This window comes from Ursus americanus, chromosome 34 (genome assembly GCF_024610735.1).
Source record: "Ursus americanus isolate L20-20 chromosome 34, mUrsAme1.1.p, whole genome shotgun sequence".
Taxonomy (NCBI): Eukaryota; Metazoa; Chordata; class Mammalia; order Carnivora; family Ursidae; genus Ursus; species Ursus americanus.
Genome location: NC_142160.1, coordinates 8,036,362 through 8,062,973, shown reverse-complemented (window position 1 = coordinate 8,062,973; position 26,612 = coordinate 8,036,362). Strand labels below are relative to the sequence as shown.

At 41.6% G+C, this 26,612-nt stretch overlaps 1 long non-coding RNA gene across 1 annotated transcript in view; it reads right to left on the bottom strand.

The window, feature by feature from the left end:
- The window catches only part of LOC123776443 (uncharacterized), a 258,350-nt gene that overhangs the window by 64,734 nt on the left and 167,004 nt on the right, over positions 1-26,612 (bottom strand). The gene's annotated exons all lie outside the window — the stretch shown is intronic.

Genomic DNA, 26,612 nt, shown 5'->3' with positions numbered 1-26,612 from the left:
GCAGTATAATTCTTGGCTGTGGGGGAACGTGGAACACTGGCCTTGTGCAGCAGACACCGGAAGCACCCCCTCCCCGACCACTTCATCAAGTGGGACACCCCAAAATGTCTCCAGACATTGCCACATGTCCCCTGGGGAGTGAGGTGGCGGAAATCACTCCTGGCTGAGGACCACTCATTTAAAGCCTACTTAGAAAGACAGACCACCATCTACTGTTTTTTAAATTCTTATGTAGTGTCATGAGAGCTAATAGTTACTGAGCTTCACTCTTCACCAGGCATTTCCTTATATACTGGCTCATTTAATGCTCCCAACAACCCTGTGGGGTAAATACTAGCATCATGCCCATTTCAGACATAAGAAAACCTAGCCCAAAATAACTGCAGTTAGTAAACCATAAAGCTAGGATACGTAGAGGCTGGTGTCGCGTTTACTATATCACAAAGATGTATGTTAACCATCAACCCAACTATAACTACTTTGTTCATACAAAATAATCTACATTATGATTACGATTATCACGTTGTTTGAATTTAAACCCAGGTCTGAGCACTAACTGCCATGTCTGTCTTAGAGCCAAACTGCCCTCAGCCATTCTCCTCAATTCTATAGGACCTCCCCTCTGTTGTCCCATTTTACACAGCCATCATTTCCTTGTAGGTGTTTTTTTTTTTAATTGATTCATTTATCCTTAGTATGTTCAAAATGAAATCCTAATAAAAGGATGTCCAACAGAAAGACGGATATGTTAATACATGAATTTTTTAAAGTCATAACCATAAGCTTAGAACCATCCCATCCATTGTTGTTGTAAAAGGTTATGTACACTGTCGTCATATTTAAACACACACACACACACACAGAGAAAAGACCAGAAATGCACCTATCATCTTTGTAGGATTTATCAATGGGAAGTAAGATAACAAACATTTCTAATTTTTGTCCTTTTGCCTACCTATATTTCCAACCTTTTCTATAATAAGTACATTTAAAAATTAGACAAGTGATAATTTTTTAAAATAGATGATTTGATTGGGGCGCCTGGTTGGCTCAGTCTATTGAGGATCTGACTCTTGGTTTCGGCTCAGGTCATGATCTCAGGGTCATGGGATCAAGCCCCACCACAGACTCCGTGCCAAGCTTGGGATTTTCTCTCTCCCTCTCCCTCCTCTGTCCCTTCCCCCACTCACATGTGTACTCTCTTGTGTATATATATATATACATAAATAAAATCTTAAAAAAAAGATATTGGTTAAGTGTATAAAGGGTTTGGGGGTAGAAAAACAATTTTATTTATTAACTTTTTAAAGATTTTATTTATTTATTTGACAGAGAGAGAGCCAGAGAGAGAGGGAACACAGGCAGGGGGAGTGGGAGAGAAAGAAGCAGGCTCCCAGCAGAGCAGGACCCTGCAATCACGCCCTGAGCCGAAGGCAGATGCTTAACGACTGAGCCACCCAGGCGCCCCAGAAAAAAAATTTATGTTACATGTGGTCCCTAAATTCAAACTGTTTATACACTAACAAAAAAGGAATACCATGTCCACAGATAATGGGAGGCGAGACCAGTGGTTCTCAAAACTAATTCTCTAAATAATCTTTTCCGAATTTCCAAGGATAATTAAATTCAGAGAGAGAATTTAAAGTTCTTTGCCTTTACATTTTTCCCTAAATCTTAAATATCTGCTTCTGCTTTTTTCCAGTTAGACTACAAAAAGGTGAAAGGTGAACAAATGAATGGACAGCAAATAAATATTTGAGGCAAAATTTAGATACTGAGTAGCTGAAGGTACTTACTTTGTGAATTAGGTAGTCACACTCATATTTTTTCATGACTTCCAAATACTCTGGCAGCTAAATAGCGTTGAACTAGATTGAATTCCAGGGTGGGTCCTGCACCTGATTTTTCTTTAAAGCCTCCATCAACTGCCATGCTGTAGAAGCCCATTATGGTACCAGTGGGTTTCATAATGAATGAAGGAATACAATGAACCAAGTGTTAAGTATCTGAAGAAGAATAAGGAAAACAAGTGACATGAGAATTGAGAGAGAGATGCCAGGCTGAGCTAGTGAGGCAGACTGGCTGGTTGTTCACCGAACAATTGCTCTTTTTTTCCTCCTGGGCACACTAAGTTAGACATTTCCCAGCATGCCTTGCACGTAAGGGTGGAAATATGATTGATTCACTTCCAAGAGAATGTGGGAAGAGGACAGAAAACCACTCCTAGACTGGGCCGTAAAACCTCACAGCTCAGGGGAGAGGATTCTAAAGACCTGGAGGCAGGCAGAGCTATGAGAAAGAAGAAGCCCGAGTCCTTGAAACACTGTTGGAGGGAGAACTGCCCAACCAGGAACACCGCCCTGTTAATGAGCAAGAAAAAGTGCATTATATTAAGTCTCCAGAACTGGGGAGCTGGCATGTTTGTTAGCTACCCTAATACATTCGATTCAAACTGAAACCGTCCAAGCGCTCAGAACCAACCATGACACTTTTTTCAGAATAAAAGCTTTTTCAGATAAGCTGCTTCACAAAATCCCTAATACTCCCATTAGTCTGTTCTGCCTCTTGAGACAAGAGTACCACCACCATTATTAGGATAAAAGAAGGTATATGACTAATACACCTAAGGTCACATCTGAACTAAGTTACATGAAACAAGAAACTTCCATGAACCAAATGGGCTTACCAAGGTCTTCATTTCCATGTGCCTTTAACTACTACCAGGGTCATGCTTGTTTTCACCATGGGGAGGAGATAAACATTAGCATCTCAAAATAGGGCAAGAACAGAAATTCATCTGGGAAAAAATATGGATGGTGGATGTCCAGCAGACCTGCGGTATTTGTCTTGGATCCTACCCTGTCTCATCCCATGCCATCCCATTCCCAGCTGATGTTTACTGAGCACCCACTATGTGTGTGAGACACCGCACTTGCCACTGGAGATAGAAAGGTGGAGGGGCAGCCCCTCTATTGAGGAAGCAGCCTGTTCAGGAGACAAGTGTGCACACGATCAATCTGTCGTGTAAAATAGATATTTCTAGTCTATCCAAATAGGACACAGTGGGAACACTGAAGAGAAGTGCTTGCCTCCACCTGGGATGATTTCACACAGGTAGTGATCCTCGCATATCCCAAATCTACCCTTGAAGTGACAGCTTCTTGACTTTTCTCCAGTTATACACAAACTAACAGCTTTGACTGAGTCCTAGCTGATTACCCAGATATGAAACTACAATGAAAAATGTGGAGATCCCCTTATCAAGAATGTGAGAACCTACCACCTATTTATATATATTCGTAGTCAACATCTGCTAATGCTGTGGAATATTAGAAAAATGAAGAAGTCACGCAATATTAAATTTGAAATGAATATAAATTTACTATATTTCCCCCTGTAGTCAATTAAGGTCTCAGGGGAAATACTTTGAAACTACGCAAATCCCTTTCTTCCTCAAAGCGTTGCCCACTGTTCTAGTATCCGCTGGTGGTCCATCTGCAACCATGATCAGTGTGGGGGTTGCATGTGGGGGTGGCGATTCTCTACGTCCTTCCTTCTTCGCACATTGATTAGAGTTCTACTGCAAAGAAGAGCTGTCACTTCTCCTCCACATACAGTCCATCCTCATTATTCACAGATTATGAATTTGAGAATTCACCTTCAGGCTAAAATTTATACTCATAGCACTTTCTCGGTCACTCGTGGACACGTGCAGAGCAGTGACAAATCTGAAACACCTGAAACACGCACTCCCTGCTGAGGTCCGACAAGGCAACACTCTGCCTCCTGATGTCAGTTCTCCTGCTGTAAACAAGTGTCCTTTGCTTGATCGATTTACTGCCATATTTTTCACATTTTCGTGCTTTTTGTTGGCGATTTCACGGTTTAAAATGTCCCCCAAGCACAGTGCTGACATGCCGTCTAGTGCTCTTAACTGCGAGGGTACGGTGTGCCTACAGAGAAAAAAGTGCCTGCTGGCCGAACTTCATTCCGGCAGGAGTCACAGTGCCGTTGGCTGTGAGCTCCATGTTAATGAATCAGCAAACTAAATCAAATAGTCTTGAAACAGAAATTGAAGTAAAACCAGGTTATGTATGGATCAACTGATAAAAAGGTTTTAAGCCCAGGCTTGCAGCACCCAAACCTGCATCTCCCCTAGGAGCAAGGGTTCAGGATGAGCTCATTCAGGTTCACACGCTGACTTTATAGAACATTGCTACGGAGAATAACGAGAATTGATTGTATCTATTTTATCAATTACGTACTTATGTCACTATTAACTCACAGATATGATTTTATGGGTTATAATCTAATACTATCATTACCAATTTTGGCACTCCAGTTACGCCACCTTGGCCACTGGGATAGTAACTTTATAGTGGAAAAGTGTAGTGACCATCTTGACCAGGTGATCAATACCAACATCACCAATAATAATACAGACTGACATCATGCATGCTGTGATCTGATGCCCCGAGGAACCATTTTTGCGGTATTCCTGATGGGGACGCAGGACTTCAGTCCAATGATAAGATTCCAGACAGGCCTGAACGGAGTCACATGGAGTAAGATAGATTAGTCAGTATTCTTCAGGGCTGCCAAGGTTGCAAAAGACAAGGAAAAACTGAGGCACTGTTGCAGATCACAGGAGATCAGAGAAAAATGGCAGCTAAATGCAATATGGAATCCTGAATTGGATCTTGGGAAAAACAGCAACAGCAAAGGAACAGGAGTTGGAAATTTCAAAGTGAGGTTCAAAGGGAGTCGTTAGTTCATGGTACCATACCAATGTTAATTTCCTGGTTATGATAATTATATTACAGTATATAAAATGTTAGTAGTGGGGTGGACAGGGACATATAGAAATTCTCTGTACTGTTCTTGCAATCTTTCTGTAAGTCTAAAAGCAATTCAAAATTTTGACCACTGAATGGTCTTGCATACCCCTGGCTGCGGAAGTTGTGGGAGAGGGGAGGCAACTCCATTTCAAATATTATGGATATAGGGAAGTGTTCACTTTTCCAGGCTTTTCTAAATCCAAAACCTTTGGGGAATAGTGAATAAATGAATGCGTTCTACTTTAAATTATTATAGAAGCTTTTGTTGTACCCAGGCAGGGACTTCCTTTCAGCTGTTGACCTTGGACAAGCCATAAACTCAAGTTTTCTCATCCATAAAAGGAAGAGGCTGAAATGAATCATCTTACATTATATCTCATATATGTTACAGCATAACATCTTATTGTTCTAAAATAGCCTTGTTATTCAGCACTTGAAATCAGGTAGTGCAAAAAGACCCTTTAGAATGCTTATTTATTCTGCTCTCTTAGTAATAAGCAGGAGTGCTGACATTTCATAGGAAATCCAGGAATCAAATGACAGTAGTTTTAAGGAATTCTGCGGCAGTGCCCCCTGAAGTTCGTTTATAAAATATACACTTGACATGCTCACAAACAGTATAAATACATCTAAAGAATCAAGGTTGTGCAGCCCTTTAAAATGTATAAGTCTCTCAACCATGATGAAGAAAAGCAGATTTATAAATTTGCAAATGCATAATGATTTCAGATAACATTTTCCACACAAATCTTTTTGGATGGAGAGGAGGTAGAATTTCTAATTATACTCTGGTAGAGTATTATTTCAGAGGACATAAATCACCGATAGAAAAAAAAATGCACATTATATACTGATAAAATACCACAGAACAGCAAGATTTTATATACACTGAAGCCACCCTCTATAATTAGGGAAATCATAATTCTGTCAGATGTTGCTAAGTCGGCTGAGAACTTCAACTTCCGCCCATTTCATGATTAATACCACTGGGGAAATATCAGGAGAGCAAAAACGAGAGAGAAAATAATGAATCTGGTATTCATGGTGCTGGTCACTGCCAGCGTGACAGAAGGAGTGAGTGGAGAAGCTGAATGTGAATCCTTTGTGGGTTAACGAGATGAGCTCCTTTCTTCCTTTTCTTACCTGATAAATTCATCAGTTCGTTCAGAACAGTGAGAAACGAGGAAAATGACAAGAATGGAGTTCAGTTTACAGCATTTTGTATGGGTAATATTCCCCACTCCATTCTAGAGAAGGCAAAATGGTGTTAAGAAATTAAAATGTATTTTGAGCCATCATTAATACACATTTAATTATTTTTTCAAAGATAATAACCCATCAGGTTTTTAAAAGTCAATCCTTTGATCGCTAATATATTCATCTTTTTTTTTTTTTAAGAGAGAGCACGTGTGAGGGGGTGGGGGAGGGGTAAAGGGAGAGAGAGAAAGAACTTTAAGCAGGCTCCACACTCAGTGCAGAGCCCGATGGGGAGCTTGACCTCACCACTCTGAGATCACGACCTGAGCCAAAATCAAGAGTCGGATGCTTAACTGACTGAGCCACCCAGGTGCCCCAATAAATTCAATTTAAATAATGAAATCTAATATCAACAGAGCAAAATGGTAACCAGAATAGCATAGTGCTAATATCATGGGCTGTTATCCGCTTGTTTCCTTCCTCATTTACCTGGTCAAGTAATTTCATTCTCTGGGCCCTACTTCCTCATCTTTAACATGAGAACAATATAAATCATACTTCAGAGGGTTGTTGTGAAGATTAAATGAAATAAAATAATACAATGTTTAGCGCAGTATCTAGTACACAGTAAGCACTCTATAAACTACAGCTGAACACGGAAAAGAAATACAGCGAAGGATGAAGTGTGTACCCTGTGAGGTAGGACTATGGGTAATTATCTTTTCCTTGATTAGAATTATTTATTTTGCCTAATTTCCTAAAATGGACAAGTATTTCTTCTATAATCAGGAAGCAGGTTGTTTTAGAAACCAAGTAAGAACTGTAAATTCACATATATACTCCTTTACATCCTTCTTTCTTTTCCATAATCCATTATCTAGTGATTCCTGAGCTGGGAAGAAAGGAGGGGTATGGACAGCTCACATTCACTTGATCCAAGTTAGGCTGGGTTTGCAAGGAGTCTTCAAGACCAGATATGAAAAATGATCAAAGCAATGGGGGAAGGTGGAGAACACAGGAGGGAGACCTCCAGGCAGTGGCAGGTCTTGAAGAAATAGCGACACGGGACAGAAGTGAGAGAAGAGGCATGGCTGCAATTCTCACAGACCAGAGAGGTTGCCAACCAAGCACGAGAAGAAAGAAAGAACCAGATATTTAGTGTGGAGCATTATGTCAGGAACTGGCCATAGCAATTTTTTAAATTGAGTATCTGAAAAAGAACCTATAATTAGAGTTTACTGTGGTGAATGGCTCTTGCCACGCCACTCGCCACTCGGTCACCATTTTCAATGGTTATTTCCAGTCCTCCTCACAGGGGCATCGTTATCTCTACTTCATTTAGAAACTTCATGAAGAGACTCCTGAGGGCACTAAGGATCCAAACCACCAACAGATTAGATAAGAGACTTCCTATTCACACTTCCTGCTCTTAATGAAACACCGTTTATTCTTTAGGACTGCTATTCTTGCTGTTACCTATACAACTGCAAAACCAGCCCCTCATGGGAAGAACTGCCAACAACCTCACATAACCCCCGGGGCAGACTAGGGAGAACCTCACTATACCTTTCTCTCTTAGATCGTAAACTTTTTTTTTAACAAAATATGATGCTACCTACCTACCATTCATCACTGGGATATATTTTCCAGTGGGGCTAAGGTATTTATTCTTTTTTTTTTTAAGATTTTATTTATTTATGTGACAGAGAGACAGCCAGCGAGAGAGGGAACACAAGCAGGGGGAGTGGGAGAGGAAGAAGCAGGCTCCCAGCGGAGGAGCCTGATGTGGGGCTCGATCCCGGAACACCGGGATCACGCCCTGAGCCGAAGGCAGACGCTTAACGACTGCGCTACCCAGGCGCCCCTAAGGTATTTATTCTTACCAACCACACGTCATACCACCACTCAATTTTTGGGGGGAGTCAATTACCACCATGGTGAAAGGTACATCCTGTGGTCAGAGGAGAAAGTCAAATTGGCAATATCACTAGGGATGGGATCCATGGCTGGGTTTCAGTTACTCTAGGAACCAGATGGCTGCCCAGCCAGTCAGGAAAGAGTCAGGGTGAGACTGGTAGGCTGTGAACAGAACCACAAACACAATTCCACTGATTTCTATTTTTATGAATGGCTAGAGACTATTTACCAGTAAATTACTAAGTGAATTATTATGTGTTATTCAATGTGTTATTAGTAAACTAAATTTAGTATATCACCAGAGTTTACTAAGGATTTATTCTATGTTCTCCTAATGTGGCTTAGTGCCCAGCAATGCCTGCCAATGTTCAAAAACTCCCACTGGGCATGCCCCACATAGAAATAGAATTCTTGAAATTTTTAGAAATGATATTTAGGGAGGAGCCTCGCCACCATAGATATGAGTTGGTCAGGTTTTTAATTACTGTTAATTTTCCTTTTTAATTATTAATGGCTCTCAGTTTAGCATTTTCATTATAAATTTAGTTTGTTGTGGATTGTTTGGTTAACAACTACAGTGTGAGTGTTTACTTTAGCCCAGACCCTATGCTGAGATGTTTACGTGCTCATTTATTCCTCTTAACACCCCTTTGAGGCAGGTAATATTATTGTCCTCATTTTACAATGAGGAATCTAAGGCACAGAGAGGCTAGATAACTTGCCTGAGGTCACACAGCTAGAAACTGCAGGGTTAGGAATTTGAACTCCACGATCTTTACTTTAGACTGAGGGTCAGCAAACTTTTCCTGTAAAGGGCCAGAGAGTAAATATTTTAGACTTTGCAGGCCATTTTCCACTTAACTGTGCTATTGTAGCCTGAAAGCAGCCACGGATAGTATGTCAACAAATAGGCATGGCTGCGTTCCAATAAAACTTTATTTATAAAAATGGGCAGCATGCACAACTTGGCGTATGGGCCACAGGCTCTTGCTTTAGAACCTCCCTGTTAACCTCTATGTCATTAACATTTGCCTTCTTAACTTCCAGTGAAGCACATATGCAGATGAGGAGACTAAAATATTCTAGTAGCTATACTGAGACATGAAGGCATCACAGTTCAGCTATTACACCCATGCCCTTATTGATAAAGATGTAAAATATATATTTGTACAACAGTATATTCATTATTTTTGCTTTTTTTTTTAATTTGCAACATAGGATCAAGATGAGAATAAGATTGATTATTTAAGCTCATATTGCAATACTCTAGGATATAAAATCTTTACATAAGCTGATCATTTGATTTTAAAGTATACAATCCACATACTTGGGGGCCCGTTGCTTTATAAAATCTACTTGGACCACATGAAATAGGGAGGCCAAGGGATCTCTGGTGCTACCTAGGACGGCTACAGTCCAAAAATGTTGGAGAGGCACCACTCTAAAGGACTAAGGGAAACTCCTGGGGCCCCATTATGTCTGGAAAGAGATCTCAAATGGCAGCAGTAAGGAGTGAGGGCATTTTGTCATTTTCAGCAACAGTCTAACACAATGGTTCCTGTTATAAACTGAATTGTGTTTCTCCAAAATTCATATCTTGAACCCTAAACTCCCCATGTGACAGTATTTGGAGACAGAACCTTTGGGCATATGAATAAGGTTAAATGAGGTCATAATAGTGGGGTCCTGAGCTGATGCATCTGCTGTACTTATAAGAAGAGGAAGAGTCACCAGAGCTGTTCTCTCTCTTTCTCTACACACACACACACACACACACACACACACACACACACACACACACACACAGAAGAGACCCTGTGAGGACACAGCAGGAAGGCAGCGCTCTGCAGACTAGAAAGAAGGCCCTTATCAGAAACCAACCCTACTGGCCAAGGACTTTCAGGCCTCCAGAACTCTGAGAAAATAAATGTGTGTGTTGTTTAAGCCCAGCCTGGGTATTTTGTCATGACAGCATGAGCAGACGAATATAGTTCCCAACTGTAGAATTTTAAAAATTACATGAACTTCAACAAGATATTAGCTGTATATTCACTATCTCTTGACTGAGATTATATATAAATACATATATACAAATAATTGGATAGGATGACTTCAGTAATACCCCTATGGTACTATTCATAACAGTATATAAATATCTTTGCGGGAAATATGTTTTGTTTTGTTTTGAACATGTCAACTGCCTTACAACAGTAACTCCCTGTTGACCACCCTGGCATCCTTGGCCTTCTGGGAAAAAATCATCTATTTATAGCCCCTTGTAAGTCCGGCTCAATTTGCACCACCCTTGGCTCAGTCCCTTCCCCCCAGCTGCCCCCTGACTGAGGGTGTGGCACGCACAGAATAAAATAGATCAGATACAGTTTAAGAAAATGATCTAATTGCAGGAGTGCAAGAGCCAGGGCAGATTTTAGGCCAGGGAAGAGTCACGGCAGCAGTGGGACGGAAGGCTGATCTGCTGCCGTGTAACTCATCACACACCGGTCTTATTTGCCTGAGACCGGAAGCTCCGTGTAACTCATCACACACCGGTCTTATTTGCCTGAGACCGGAAGCTCCGTGTAACTCATCACACACCGGTCTTATTTGCCTGAGACCGGAAGCTCCGTGTAACTCATCACACACCGGTCTTATTTGCCTGAGACCGGAAGCTCCGTGTAACTCATCACACACCGGTCTTATTTGCCTGAGACCGGAAGCTCCGTGTAACTCATCACACACCGGTCTTATTTGCCTGAGACCGGAAGCTCAGCGGGAGGAAGCACCAACATCTTCAACGTAAAATTCTTTCCATAGCCCTTGGGAAATTTATCGTTGTAAGCACATAATTGATATTGTTAAAAAAGGGGTCTAGACCAGGGGTTTTCAACCCTGGCTCAACATCTGTATTACCCGAGAAGCTTCTAAGACTATGGGCACCTAACCCCACCCTGAGCGTCTCTGAGGGGTGGGCTCTGAGGAATTGCGATGTTACTACACTCCCTCCACCCTGCTGTCAGCGATCTGAGACAGCTCTCTTGACCCCATTTCTCGGATTTGCATTTGACCATTGCATTAGATGAATATAACCAATGGCCTCAATTAATGGCCGCCAATATCCTGTAACTCTGTAGTACCTTGCCTCTCTGAGATCACCCAAGGGTCACTCTTTGACCAACAGAATTTTAGCAAACTTGATGTAAGCAGAGACTTGCAAAGTGTTTGCTTCCATGTTTCCATTTCTTCTCTTCAATCTCTGGCACAGCAAGGAAAACGTCCTAGCTAGTCTGCTGGAATAAGAGAGGCACATAGAACAAAGCCGAGCCATTCCAGGCAAGGCAAGGCTAGACCAGCGAGCCTCTATCTTATGCATCACTGCAGATGCAGAAGTAAGCACAGATAAGATCAGTCAGTACCAACCCAGTCGGCAGAATCACCCAGTGATCTGCACACTTTTGAGAAATAATGAATGACTATTATTTTAAGCCCCCAAGGACTGGGGTGGTGTGTTCCCCAACAGAGCTAACTGGTACGACTCTGGTGCCGAGTGACCAGGGGGACAGAGCATCTGAATGGAAGGCTAGGATGGATAGTGTCAGAGACTCTTGCAGAACTTTTCAATTTACGTTCTAGAGGATGGTAGTGAAAAGAAAAAGGGGATTTTCCAATGTCAGATATCTGGGAAATGCTAGGTTAGAGTTCAGCCTAGATGGGTTTTTTTTGCTGCACAAGCCTTTAATATGAGCCATGGTAAATCTTCTAAAGGAAGAGCTTGTAAGCAGTGTTTCCAAACTTACTTGAGCACAGAAACTTCTCTATCCCTCACCCCCATGCTGAACATCACACGAAATGAATACCCTATACAACATATTTTGGACATCTAAGGCAAATTGGTCTTCATCCTGCTTCCATGATGTTCCAGAGGGCAGAACAGCATTTAAAGCATGAGAGTTACACAGACAGGGATTGGGACTCAGTGATGTCAAGTAAAGACTTGTCAACTCTAAGGGTCATCCGAAGACGGACTTGCCTGCCTTGGGAAGCAATGGCTCTAAACCCCAAGACTGAAAGCATCCAAAGAGAGATAAACAGGAGGTTTGGAGATTTTTGTGTGTGTGACTGCTAGTTACTTTCACTGATATTCTTATTCGATAACATGATGAAGAACTTAGATTACCTCTTTCTGTTTAAAGTAGTATCATGGTAAATTTTATGTGTCATCTTGGCTGGCTATGGTGCCCAGTTGTTTGGTCAAACACTAGCCTAAACATTGCTAAGAAAGTATTTTGCAGATGTGATTAACATTTACAATCAGTAGACTAAAGCAAATGTGTCCCCACCCTGTGGGTGGGTCTCAGTCAGAGTCTCTCTCTATACACACTCAGACCCACCTGTATGCACACACACTCTTGGTCTGTTTCTTTGTAAATATAAGTAGGTATCAAACATCGTTTCTATTTTATCACTATCCTAGATGTAAAATAGCCCTGAAAAGTTCTACTCTTGCTGCAGCCTAATACACGCCCCGGGCAGACCAAAGGGCTAGGTTTCCCATTCCTTCCTCTGAGGCCTCTTCTGGGCGGTCAGCTGAGAGGAGAGCTTAGTTGCATTATGGCGATAGTCAGGAGGTGACATTTCTAAAATTCTCTTTTTAAGTGGGGCCGATTTTATGAGTCACCTCGGGTGGCGTAGTAATTTGGTAGCTGTGTAATGTTTGTGAGGAACTGACCGTCCCTTATGAGCCACAGTGACCCAACTTGGCAGGGGCCCCAGCACCTATTTATGGCCTGAAATATGGGGGAAGAGGTCACGGGAGGTGGCTCTCTCTTCTGGAATTGAGTCAGACAGATGATAACACTCCAGGGTCAGAGTTAACATGCAGTTTGACTTACTGCCTCATCTTCTCTGAGTGATTTCCTGGGAGCCTAAGAGGATGACTACGAACCCTGTGTTGATATCCAATACTTAATCATTCAGGGAAAAAACACAAACAAAACAAAACCCAGAAACCAAATAAACAAACAAAAACAAGAAGAGACTGGAGACGGTTGATAAGAAAGAAGACTTTAAAATAGGAGAAATAAGTAAGGAAAAGACCACGGGTGGTCCAGTGGCTGTGGGAATTCAGAGCTGGACCATCCAACCTCCTAGGTTAGGCGCCCTGTTCACGTGTTTGTCCTAAGACTTCTCACACGGTAGCAACGGCCGTCCACAGCTAGTTCCTGGGGGACAGGCTCTTGTCCCAATCATTCTTGCATTTCCTGTACCTAGTTCAATGCCTGGTACACAGCAGGAACTTGGAAAACGTCCACTGAGTGAAGGAACTAGTAGATACGCATAAAGCACTTAGCATCCATGTAGCTAGAGTAACCAGCCAGCATGATTTCTCATCCGACCGCTGAGCTTGGCCAGCCCATGACCCAGCGGCTGATAGGATTTCTTTCTAAACTTGACCTGATGTGTATGTGCAGCTTTCAAATTCTTAACATCTGGGGCTGGGGTCTTCTCATTGTGTATGTGTATTTGTAGTATTTCACCAGGGCCGCCATAACAAAGCACCATGGGGGTGGGGGTGGAGGGTGCTTCAACAATACAAGTGCATTTCCTCACAGTCCTGGTGGCTGGAAAGCTGACGGAGATCAAAATGTCAACAGGGTGGATATCTTTGGGAGGCTTCTTTTTTGCTTGTCTGTTCTCCCTATGTCTTCACATGGTCCGCCTTCTGTGCCTGCCTGTGCTCTAATCTCCTTTTTCTTTTTATAAGGACACCTATCATATTGGATTAGGGCCCAGCCCAATGACCTCGTTTAACTTTATTACCCTTTTAAAGGTCCTGTCTCTAAATATAGTAACATTCTGAGATACTGGGGGGTGAAGACTTCAACATATGAATGGGGGGACACAAATATATATATGTACACACACTACCATATATACATAATATACATGCACATATTTTCATTATTTTAAGGTCCAGAAGGGAAGGTCTTCACATCTATTCTGTCTTCATAGCATCTCTCTTACTGCACAGACCTTCTCACTATGATGGGAGATGAGCGGAGGCTATGCTTTCTCTATCTCTGCTCTCATTGGTAATTAAATCACCTTCAGACTAATTCATCAATTTCTTTTTCATTTATCTCAAGTCTTTATTTCTCCTTTCAGATTTCTCGAAAGCTGAAAGAAACAGGAACACAAGAGACTAGATGCGGCCCACAGAGAAGTCGCTAGATTCCAAGCCCCTTGAGAAATGACTGGCTGTTGCGTCTGTGTGTTGTCAGCATATAACACATTACCTGGCATGTAGAAGGTGTTCTAAAAATACACGGTTGAAATGATGAATACAGGAAAAAGAACCTCATGCTAGGTTCCTGTTTTCAAGTTCCAGAATCACATTTTCCCCCTAAGCAATATTCCCATATGCTGACTCATGTTGAGCCCATTGTACCCTTACATTTTTAAAACCACATTTATGTATAACGACTTATTTCCTGGAGTTTAACAGACTTGTGTTGGCAGCTGTCTATATCAAAATAGGAGCTATAAGTCTTCAGAATTTTACTTACACATAAACAAAAACCAAAGGGCATCAACCCATAAGACAGTCAGTGTTGTCCACTCAGACACCAACCCCACTGACGCATACACCAGCAGCCATGCGTGGTGCCCTCTTGATTTCCCATCTCAGAGGCAGTGTATTCAAGAGGCACATACCTGTCAGGGTCAGCTTGACTCATGACCTTGCCTTTGCCTTGGCCCAAGAGGCATCATCAAGAGGGAAATGTGAGAACTTAGCTAATCTGCAGGGCCCTCCTTGTCTAACACCAGCCAGGCATTCATCTGACAGGCCAGTAATCCATCAATAAGAGGACCCTGTGGCTGAAAATAGAACATCTAACATTCTGTATCTTGGACCTGCCACTGGCTCTTTGACTCAGACTCCTGAATGAACAATTCCGATCTGGTTAACTTCCTGTCTTCTGGCTGTGGACCCAGACTATATGCACTCTCGTTCCTGTTATGACCTGGTTATCTATCTAGGATGGGGTGAGGAAATCAGTCATAGCCACTGCAATACAAAGACTAACCAGCAAGTTTTCTCCCTGTTAATTCAGAACAGAGTGGTCACAGAAACAGAAAACCAAACTCCATAATCTCCATATTGAGACCGAAGGGTGTTGACTGATAGAGGTGTGGATGGGCCACAGCTGAGCTCCTTGAGAAATGTCATCATCCTCTACAAACCAGCGGTAACCCAATGATTCTGCCCTGCCACTGAACAGTCATGGCAAGTTCTGGAATGCCACAGTCCAGCACTCACCCATACTGCCACATGGTTCCACGTCACAAGCTGAGGTTAAAAGTATGATACGATAAACACTAAACCAGGGGTCATAAAGGCTCAAATTCAAAACTCAGCTCCACAGTGACTACGTTCTTTAAGCAACGTGCCAAGCTTGCCTTTGCAGTTCACTTACAAAATCAGAATACCAGCACCTAGCACCGAAGAGAAATGCTCTAAGGATCCAATAAGATAAGGAATCATTCTGCCATCTAGTCAACAAATATATAGTGGGAGCACACGAGGTACCGGGAATCATGTTAGGACTTTAGAATATAGTTGTAAACAAGCCCTGGTGGGGCTCATATTTTACTGGCGGAGGGGAGATGGACAAAAAATTAATGCTTACATACATGCGTAGGGCAAGGAGAGACAACGAGTGATACAGCCCAGGAGGCTCTTATTCCAGATAAGGTGGTCAGGCAGGGCTTCTCCAATGAGAGGACATACGCACAAAGCTTAGAACCAAGTATAAGACTGAGACACGCACATAGCAGAGGGTAGAGCAAGCGCAGGAGCCCTGAGGCAGGAACATGCTTGGTGTGTTGGAAGCGGCACGCAGAGGCCGGCGTAGGCAAAGTAGAAGAGCAAGGGGGAGATGATAGAAGATAAGGTCAAAAGGGGGCCCACATATGAGGCAGGGCCTTGTATCCAGCGAATGAGCATTCGGATATTATTCTCTCAGAGGAAGCAGATTTGATATAAGTATGTCTGTGTTCTAAGCATCCCTCTGGCTGCTGTGTTGAGGAGGACCAGCACATGAGACTGCAGACCCGTCTGGGGACTACGGCAGCGAGTAAGTGAAGAAGAGCAGAGACCTGGGCTACGGTGACAGGGGTGGAGGATAAATTTTTTAGGTGGAGCCACCGGGATTTGTTAATAGGTTAGATGTGGATATGCGATAAAGCGTGTGGTAAGTGGGATTACTCAGCCATGTTGATTTGGGAGTATGATAGGGAAGAATACAGATCCGAGAGAATAAGATTACATCCAGGCATAAATTCCAAAACCAGGGCAGAATGTCTCATCACCAAGATCTGCAGTGTCACCTTACCAAGACAGTCCAGCATCACTGCCAGCAAGATGAGACCAGACTTCAGAACTTTTAATACAGCGAGAGAAGGGATGTGTCAGCCAAATGGGGGTTTCTCAAACATGAAATCATACATAAAAAGAGAATTACAGAGTCAGAAGCTGCCTGTGTCTTTATAAACATTGTCCAGAGAATGGGGAGCCTTTGCCAAAGGATGTAAATTATTATGTTCCCATCGGCCAAGCCAGATCTACTGTAGGGACTGATACAAGGAACTGCGGCCAACTGACTTCGAGTATCCTGGACTTGTGGCAAGATAAGCCTCATTGTTGTGACGAATGTTGATTGCTTGGTAAGTATGACAGGCAGTTAGAAGGGAAATTTGGCTATTGAGTACAGGAAATGGCTTCTAACCAGAGAGAAGGCACTAAGACAAAGGGCAGACAAGTCAGGAAATTATTGTTCCTTGGCCCAGGTGAAAAAATTGTGGTTAAACATAAGTCCTCTCTTCTACTTAACCCCCGATTTGTATTAACACCTTTAAATTAAAGGGTAATAAGACTTGTCACGCACAGACATGCTTGGATAAGAAAGCACTATGATAAATTTCTTTCAACCATGGATGAGGTTGGTGCAAAAGAAAGAGAGGCTGGCTGATGGATTGTTTCCAATTACTGAAATATCAACACTAAATTTTGTTAGCTCCCGCATAATTCAGTTTAAAAGAAACTGTTCCTCAAAAATGGCATGCCATTGACTGATCCTAGAACAGACTTTTTTTTTTTTGAGGGATGCATTCATAATATTTTTTAAATGTTTTTTTATTATATTATGTTAGTCACCATACAGTACATCCCCGGTTTAGAAGTATTTGTTAATATATGAGATTTATCATCTTTTGGAGAACAAACCATTCCATCCCTATCAAAATACCAATGGCATTTTTTTACAGACCTAGAACAAAGAATCCTAAAATTTGTATAGAACCACAAAAGATCTGAAATAGCCAAACCAATCTTGAGAAAGAAGAACAAATCTGGAGGTATTACGCTCCCAGATTTCAAATTATACTACCAAGCTATAGTAATCAAAACCGTATGGTACCGGCACAAAAACACATAGCTCAATGGAACAGAATAAAGAAGCCACGTATAAACTCACACCCATAGAGTCAATTAATGTACGACAAAGGAGGCAAGAATGTACAATGAGGAAAAGACAGTCTCTTCAACAAATGGTGTTGGGACAACTGGACAGCTACATACAAAAGAATGAAACCAGATCACCTTCTTAGACCATGTACAAAAATAAACTCAAAATGGATTACAGACTTAAATATAAGACCTGAAACCATAAACTTCCTAAGGGAAAATATATTAGTAAGCTCTTTGATATAGGTCTTGGCAATGTTTTTTTTGGCTCCAACCCATCAGGCAAGGACAAGCAAATATAAATGAATGGGAACATCTAACTAAAAAACTTTTGCACAGCAAAGGAAACCATCAGTGAAATGAAAAGGCAACCTACGGAATGGGAAAAGATATTTGTAAATAACCTATCTGATAAGGGGTTAACATCCAAAATAATAATGAACTCATACAACTCAATATAAAAAAGAAAAAAAATCCAATTAAAAACTAGGCAGAGGATCTTAATAGACATTTTTTTCCCAAAGTAGACACACAGATGGTCAACAGTCACAGGAACAGATCCTCAACATTGCTAATGTTGAGATACCACCTTAATGGATCAGAATGGTTAGTACCAAAAAGACAAGAAATAACAAGCGTTGGCGAGGATGTGTAGAAAAGGGTATCCTTGCGCACTGTTGGTGGGAATGCAAGTTGGTGTAGCCACTGTGAAAACAATATAGAGCTTCCTTAGAAAGTTGAAAATAGAACTACCATATGATTCAGCAATTCCACTCCTGGGCATTTATCTAAAGAAAACGAAGACCCTGATTTGTAACAATATAGGCACCCTTATGGTCACTGCAGCATTATTCACAATAGCCAAGATATGGAAGTAACCTAAGTGTCCATCGATAGACAAATGGGTAAATAAGGGGTATACATATATAATGGAATACTACTCAACCATAAAAAGAATGGAATCTTACCATTTGTGACGACATGGACAGACCTGGAGGGTATTATGTTCAGTGACAGAAGTCAGACAGAGGAAGACAAATACCATATGACTACACTTATACGTGGAAACTAAAAAACAAAACAAATGAACAAACAGAACAAAACAGAAACAGACTCATGGATACTGAGAACAAACTGATGGTCACCAGAGGAGAGGTAGCTGGACAAAATAGGTGAAGGGGATTAAGACGTACCAAGAAGACACGGGGATGTAATGTACGGTAGAGGGAATATAGTCAATAATAATGGAAAACCTTGGTATGTTGACAGGTAATAATGAGACTTAAGATAATCATTTCATAATATATAAATATTGACTATGTTGTGTACCTGAAACTAATATAATACTGTATATCAATTATACTTCAATGAAAGACCATCGCACATAAATGGGTATTTCACATGACTGATTGCAACCTGCATACACACCAATATTTAAAGTACACTGACAAAAAAAATTCTAAAATAGAGTACCATACACTCTTCCTCTTAAACAGAATACACCAAAGATCTTTCATCCCTCTTCATGAATCAGACTCATTACTAAGAACATTGGTAATCATGACGCCCTCAGGAGACACTGACCTCCACAGAGTGACTTGCCCCTGAACTAAATGGTCTCTCTTAAAAATAAAATGCTGTAATAGTTTTTCTTTGATCACTCCCTATCAAAGGGCTATTTATACTCTTTCTTTGGCTGGTGCTGGTGTATCTGACTTTAGCGGGTGCTATGGATTGAACATTCTATCCGTACAATTCATATGTTGAAATCCTAACCATCAATGTACTGGTATGTGGAAGTGGGACTTTTGCGAGATAATTAGGTTTAGATAAGGTCATGAGGATGGGGCTCTCATGATGGAATTAGTGTTCTTATAAGAAAAGATACTAGAGAGCTTGCGTTCACTTGTGCGCGCGCACTCTCTCTCTCTCTCCTTCTCTCCCCCTCGCTCACCCCTCACATGCACACACAGAGGAGTGAGAAGACAGGAGGCTGCAAGCCAGGAAGAGGGTTTTTACCAGGAACCAAGTCAACCAGCCTTGACCTTGGCCTTCCCAGGCTTCAGAACCATGAGAAATAAATGTCTGTTGTGTAAGCCAACCAATCAATGGCATTGTGTTATGGCTGCCGAGCTGACTGTGCCACGGGGGGACCACATGTCCATTTCAGGTTCATTGCTTCCAATCTGCCATGAACTGCTTGATCAATTTTTGCTTAAAATAAAAGTCTGAATGTGATCCATGGGTGCTATTTCATTTATTTTGACTGCTCAGGTGTCTTCATTATCTACTTTAAAATATCCAGTTAAAATCTGGCACTCAGAAGTGCAGTATTTACATTTGTTTCCAAGGCTGCTAATAGCTGAAAATTGGTTTAAAAACACAGGCCATGATTTCACGTGTTTTGTTTTTTAATTTAAGGAAAGAAGAAAAAAGTGTCCCTCGTGTCTGAGTTAGAGGAGATTTTTAAAGCTCTTAAATGCAAAGAGACAAGGGTTCCTCTGAGAAACCATGATGATCTTCTTTCTGAATTTCAGCTTTTTTGGTGTAAATGGCTGAAAGATTTGGCAGGGGTGAAGGTGGGTGGAGAACAAACAGAAAATGCGTATGCTATCATTTATTTTGTCTCCAAGGATGGAGTTAAGATGATATTTTTAGATGTTTGGGAGTTGGGGAGTGTTGGGGGGCCGGGGAAGACTGTTGCTAATGAAACGTCTGAAATAATAAAAGTAATCAGCATGCTGTGGTTGCATGACATGAGAAGCATAAACTGCAAAAGACTACTATTTTCAGAGGAAATAATGTGACTTCTGACCAGTTTTTGCATTTGTGCTGAGTAGGGGGAGCTAGAAGCTTGCAGGGGGTCCCTTGAGCTGTCTTTTCAAAGATGTATAGCAGATGGCTTACCAATGAGAGGCTAGGTTGCTCAGCAGAATGGGGTCAAGGAATACCTGATGAGGAGCCTGCTTACGAGATGAATTTTTAAGATTATCAGTTGCTGATTAAGACCTTGAAGGGGAAAGAAGACGTACTTTGCAAGTAACGACTTGTTATTTCGTGTGCATTTTATGCCATGTATATAGGATGAGGGCTCCAGGATGTAAGAGAGGAAAGGAAATGAGGCTTAGTTAGAAAGCAAATAAAGAGACCATTTACTTATTTCAACTTCCACCTTCGGAGCAGAGCCAAGTGCGTCATGTGGGTAATATGTACAATGAATACAAACATTCTGTCGGCCAGGCGCCAGAATTATAGGAGTGGCAACTGAAAAATGAAAAAACAAAAGAAAAAAAGAAAGAAAAGGATGTGACTCTCTCCTGTCTCTGTGATAAGCACAAGGTCCCAGTGAGGTTTCTACTCTGTCCTTCAGCAAACTGTATAACCTGGCCAGGCATAGTAGCTCAGATACACTTCAGCTAACAAATGTTTGTGCAAGAATCAGCTCCATTTGTGAGACAGCTAAGCACGTTTCCCTCATTTATTCCAGCAGCCTCTTAAGACATTGCATTACTCTTCCTAATTCATAGATGTGGAAGGCAAAACTCATCAAGCTGAATTCTTTACCCAAGATCAAATTGCCAAAAAGGATCAAAGAGAAGTTTCTAACTCAGATCTAATTCCAAGTTGAATGCTTTTCCCTCCTCCTCTGTGAAGACAACATACACCGAGGAGAGAGGCACGCTGAGGCCCAACACTGGCTCCAGCGTGGCCCGGCAACACAGTGAATTCAGCAACAGAGTCACAACTCACCCCCAGGTCATTGGTTTCACACTATTCCTTCTGTTTCCTACCTGATTTCAGATACCTCAGTCCACCCAGAAGGACAGTGACATCCTCCTTTAGAAAGAGCATCTAATCATACATCCATCATGAACCACCACTGGAAAACATGCATGTATTTGCTCAAAAGCTTTCTGCCCATCAGCCATCGCTCAGCTTTTGACCAGTTGTCTGATGGTACCATCTGAAATGACAGAGCTTGTTTGCAGGAAATGACAGGGTAATTTCCAGTGAAGCTCAAGTTTATGGACCAGCAAGACCAAATGTATAAAGTGAGATTGAAAATGCCATCACATCAAACAGTTTGAAAGGTTTTTCACCGCTTAAAGATTTTTCGAAGCCTTCACAGGAATCACCGAGTTCCTCATATATGACATTAGCTTGAGTGGAAAATAATTTCAAAAGCCACTTTTTCATAAAGATTTTGAATAGAGTTTTGTTTTCTAGAATTTCTTATTTCAATTCTTTGATCCTATCTGACACCTGCAGTGTTTTCTATTCTATTCTACCACACATCCCATAGAGTCCAACTTAACCTCTACCAAAAGGTCATGAGGATTCCAGTGGTTTCTCCTTTCCCAGAGTTACTTTGGCCTTCTCTTGTACATCAGTAAGGCTGACACATAACACAAGATCATCTGTCATTTCTTCTCATAGAGATGTCTTTTGTTCCTTGTCAAAATTATACCTTCCCTGAAGACGAGGACTGTGTAGTATGCACTTCATAGTATAGCAAAACCCTGCAGACAGATAAAGTAACTTCACTGGGTCTTTAAAATAGTGGGAGTTATGGACACGGTGGGAATTTAGAGGCAACACAGTGATTAGAAGGGTTGAGCAGCCAAACAGAGTAAAGCACAAGTTAGCAAGAGTAGGAAGCCTCCATTCTTTCTGGGGTTGGGGAGACAATGAGAAGTTGTGTTACCACAGCCCAGAAGCCAGGGCCTTCCAGTAAGAGCTGGAACCACGTAGGAGGCACAGCCACTGTCAGAGATACCAAAAAAAGCAAAAAGAGAGGTGAGGAGACCCTGACCCCTCTTCACTATTCTTGCCCTTCTATTTTTCAGCAGGGCCTTTTTTCAGTCATACCTCCTTGGAAGGCGAAGAGTAAGAGAGCCTGGATCTGTGATATAAATCAGAGGGGCAAAGGAGCAAGGGGTAGATCGGACAGTAAGTAAGCAGTCTGCAGAAACAGTGATCCATAAATTCCTCCTGGTAGATACAGAAATCAAGTAAATCATATGTAATCATTGTATATTACAATTCAATTTTCCCTTTTAAAATGATTAGTATAAAAAGACTGCAGTATGAGAAATGTGTAGAATAGGCTTTTGCTTCTAGTGATGGTAGACCAGTCCTCCTCCTGACGTGAGTTAAGGTATACACACACTCATACACACGTATCATTTATACCGGAGAACCAGTATAGGAGAGTAAGGTCGCTGATCTGGGTTTTTCCTCTGGGGGTACTTACCCATAAAGGAAGAGGCAGCCAAAAGTCTATGCAGCACTTCTGGCAGTCTCATGGGCATAAAGTTACAAACGTTGGCTTTGGACTTGAGAAGAGAGCCTAGGTCACCTCAACAGGGTGAACCAGAGGAGGCTGGGTCTTGTAATAATTTCAGCTCAGCTTTGAATCGCCTTTATCCCTAAACTGGATCAAAGAGATTCCAGATGCAAGAGCTGCCAGACATGTAGTAGAAGAAAACATGCATCCTCCTTGCAGAACAAAACATCCTAGACACCAAATTATTTCTACAAATGAGTTTTCAGTACAATTCCCAAAACACAATAATAGCAAGAAGACCGGATAATAGCAAGACTCAGAAGAACAAACAGACAATAGAAGTAGACCCACAGTGGATCTAGAAACAGGAGACTTCCCAGGCGTGCACTTTAAAATACCTACGGTTGCTAAATGTTGATGTTTATCAAAACTGTGTGATGGATTCTTTTAGGTTCATATACTTTTCCTTGTACTTTAGTCTGTATTGTGAATTTTTCATAGTAAAAAGAACAAAGCCTGTGAACCAATGCAAAGAGAATCTTAGCTGCCTCTTTTGTTCCCCCCACAGTAAAAACACACTGAGTACCACTGTCTAGGGAACATTCCATCATGTTTGTGACATTCATCCAAGCTGGTATGTCATGAACAGCAATGAAATACAGCAAACATAAAAACAAAACTGTGCTTACCCTTTCAAGTAAATAAGAGATGCAGCTGTGAATTCAGCAAAGAGGAGAAATTATTTTAAAAGATATATCAGATTGAAAAATTACTAGGGGCACTTGGGTGGCTCAGTCAGTTAAGCATCTGCCTTCACCTCAGGACCTGGGGTCCTGGGATCTGGCCCGCATCAGGCTCCCTACTCACTGGGGGAGTCCGCTTCTCTCTCTGCCTCTGCCACTCACCCCCACTTGTGCTCTCTCTCAAATAAATAAATAAAATCATTTATTTAAAAGAATAGTAAATAAAATTACCATTCTAACCTAAAAAAAATAAGTAGAAATTCTAGACTTGAAAAATAAAGGAACCAAAATTCAGACCTCAGTGGACCAGTTTAGAACAACGGGTACACAGCTGACGAGACTTAATGAACTAGAACTAGTGTATGAGAAAAAAAATACTCAGATTGAAGCATACAAAGACAAAAAGTTGAGAAAGACTTTTTAAGGATGTTGAGAGGGTAGAAAAACAGAAGTTGGGGTGCCTGGGTGGCTCAGCTGGTTAAATATCCAGCTCTTCGCTTCAGCTCAGGTCATGATCTCAGGGCTGTGAGATCAACCTTCGCCTCAGTCTCTGTGCTGAGCATGGAGCCTCCTTAAGATTCTTTCTCCCCTTCTTCCTCTTCCTCTGCCCCTCCCCATCGTCCACTTGCTCTCTCAAAGAAAGAAAGAGTGTAATAGTGTCTGAGAATTCTCCAAAATGATGAGAAACAACCAACTGCACATTCGAGAAGTCCCCTGAGCTCCAAGCAGGATAAGTAAACTCTCGTGTAGGCAAATCACGGTAAAATTGCAGAAAAACAAACAAAGAGAAAAAAAATTTTAAGGCAGCTGGAGAAATAAAATTAAATAAAAATTGCTTTCAAAGAAGCAATGAGAACAACAGCCATCTTCTCAAAATATAAAAATGAAAGCCAAATTGTCAATGGAATGATTCCTTCAAAGTTGCCTTTTGGGGGAAGGAAGGAGGGCCGGGGAGGAGACAGGAGGGGACTTCTGGGCTGCTGTCAGTATTTTGCTTCTTGACCTGGGTGTGCTTCCACGGATGCTCACTTTGTGCTAAACCACCGTGCTATATATTTCTATTCTTCAGCATTTTTCTGCATGTTCTCTAATAGTTCACAATCCACTGAAAGGAAAGACTGTGGTAGAAAACATTCTTTCTGATTATTAAACAGCCCTAGAATAACTTCCATACTGCATGGGCTCTCCGTGTAAGCAAACTTTATGATACAGTAAAATATTAGGCGAGAGAAGGAAGAGACTAAATATTCGAGGGAAAAAACCAGGGTTATGAATCCCAGGTATATACCTACACCAAGCCTACCCTCCTCTTTCTCATTTGTGACCGCAAAGAAGCCTGGCTGTGATGAACCAGCAAATCTGCTAATCGCAAATATTTCCATCAGTAAGATGTAAAAGACACTTCTGAAGTGTTTATCTTTAAAAGCCATTTTCCTTCACCTTACCCACTGCTTTGTATTATTTGTTTGTCAAATTTTAAATAACAAAGTTAATAAAGGGGAAAGACTAGGTCTTTGAAAATTAACCCATCATTAGTTGTACTATCCTAGATGATTGACTTTTCCCTATACTATTTGTATACTGTCGAAATGATAGGAATGGAAACAGACTGATGTCATGTATTCTATTCTAGTGACATTCTAATGGCCAGGCTGTATCCATGCTGCCGTCACACTCCCCAGGGCTTGCCATGAAAGCATGAAGAGAGCTAATACATAGTAAGAGTTTTAATTGAGCAGTACCTGACCATTATAGCGAGTTCCACTCCCAGAAGCATCCCAGCTGACACTGTTATAGAGTAGCATAACTGAAAAGAGACGGACTAATTGGAGCAATTAATTAAAAACACACAATTAGCTTCCATGGTAGGGTTTGGGTTTTTTTTTTTTTTTTTTTTTTTTTTTTTTGGTCCTTAGCCTCATCGCTTGAGGCCTGAGAGGATTTTGTTCAGTCTTCCCACACTGCAGGTTGTCTGTGCTGATAATTAACAAGGAGAAAGTAGGAAAAGAGGGGTAGAGCTCACAGTGATGGGGTTGGCTGGTTTCCTCCATGGCAAGCCAGAACAGAGCAAAGACCAAGAGCCTAGATGAGAACACAGAGTGGGGTCTAAATGAGAGCCATCAAAGTGAAGAGATTTCATTCTCTTGCCTCTCTGTCTATAAAGAAGTAAGATAACTATTACATGCCTACTTCCTAAGAATACGGAGAAGACTCCTTAGTGGCCACACTGTTGGCAGGAAGGGAAGAATATGGCGGCCCCTCTGCCATTGAGCACTGCCACTGCCCCCCACCCCGCCAGCCTGACCTTGGGGGATTTCAACGTTTGACAGCTGATTTCTAGAATAAAGGCTGAATTTTTTGATTCCACCTCCAAATGATAAGCAGTCAGAACGTCCCTAGAAAGACATGAAGAGTCAAAAAGGGACATACTCTCCTTCACCCACATCCTGATTGCACAGAGAACAGAGCCAGCTCTCACCTAGAAACGTGCAGAGACTACACCAGTCAGCCTGGCATGCAGGGTAGACCACAGAAATCCCCTCTGTATATTTAAAATTAAGATGTCAGACAGAAGTTGGCACCCAGTTATCTGGCCACAAAGGAAGCTGAACGTGAGTAAGTGAATTACAAGTAACGGTTCTCATTAGTAAGAGCCTTCTCTGGAAAAGGTCACTACACGATCTCATGTGTCAGTCTGCAAAGGACCTGCCTGGGTTTTCCTCTGCAACCTTTCCCCAGGTACTCTGCTAGGAAGTAACGTTTCCACGTAGGCTTGCTTCTTCTCATGATCAATCTCTCCCAATCGGATGGAGCTAGGATCACGGTGACAAGGCTATGTGAGGAGAATGCCCCAATGAATAGTTAGTATGAATTAGGCTCCCAAGAAAGCTCTTTTCCCATAGCTGCTTTCATGGCTCCCTAATGTTACATGTGAAAAAGATCAACTTCATGATTCTTGGTTACAAATAAACTGGTGTCTTTCAGAATTTTAGTTCAAGCCCGGAAATGGAAATACCTATTTTTTATTACACTTTTACAGACTTATATGACTTAGGTGTAAAGGCAAAATACTGACCAGGTCTGTAAATGCCTACACATTTAATAGA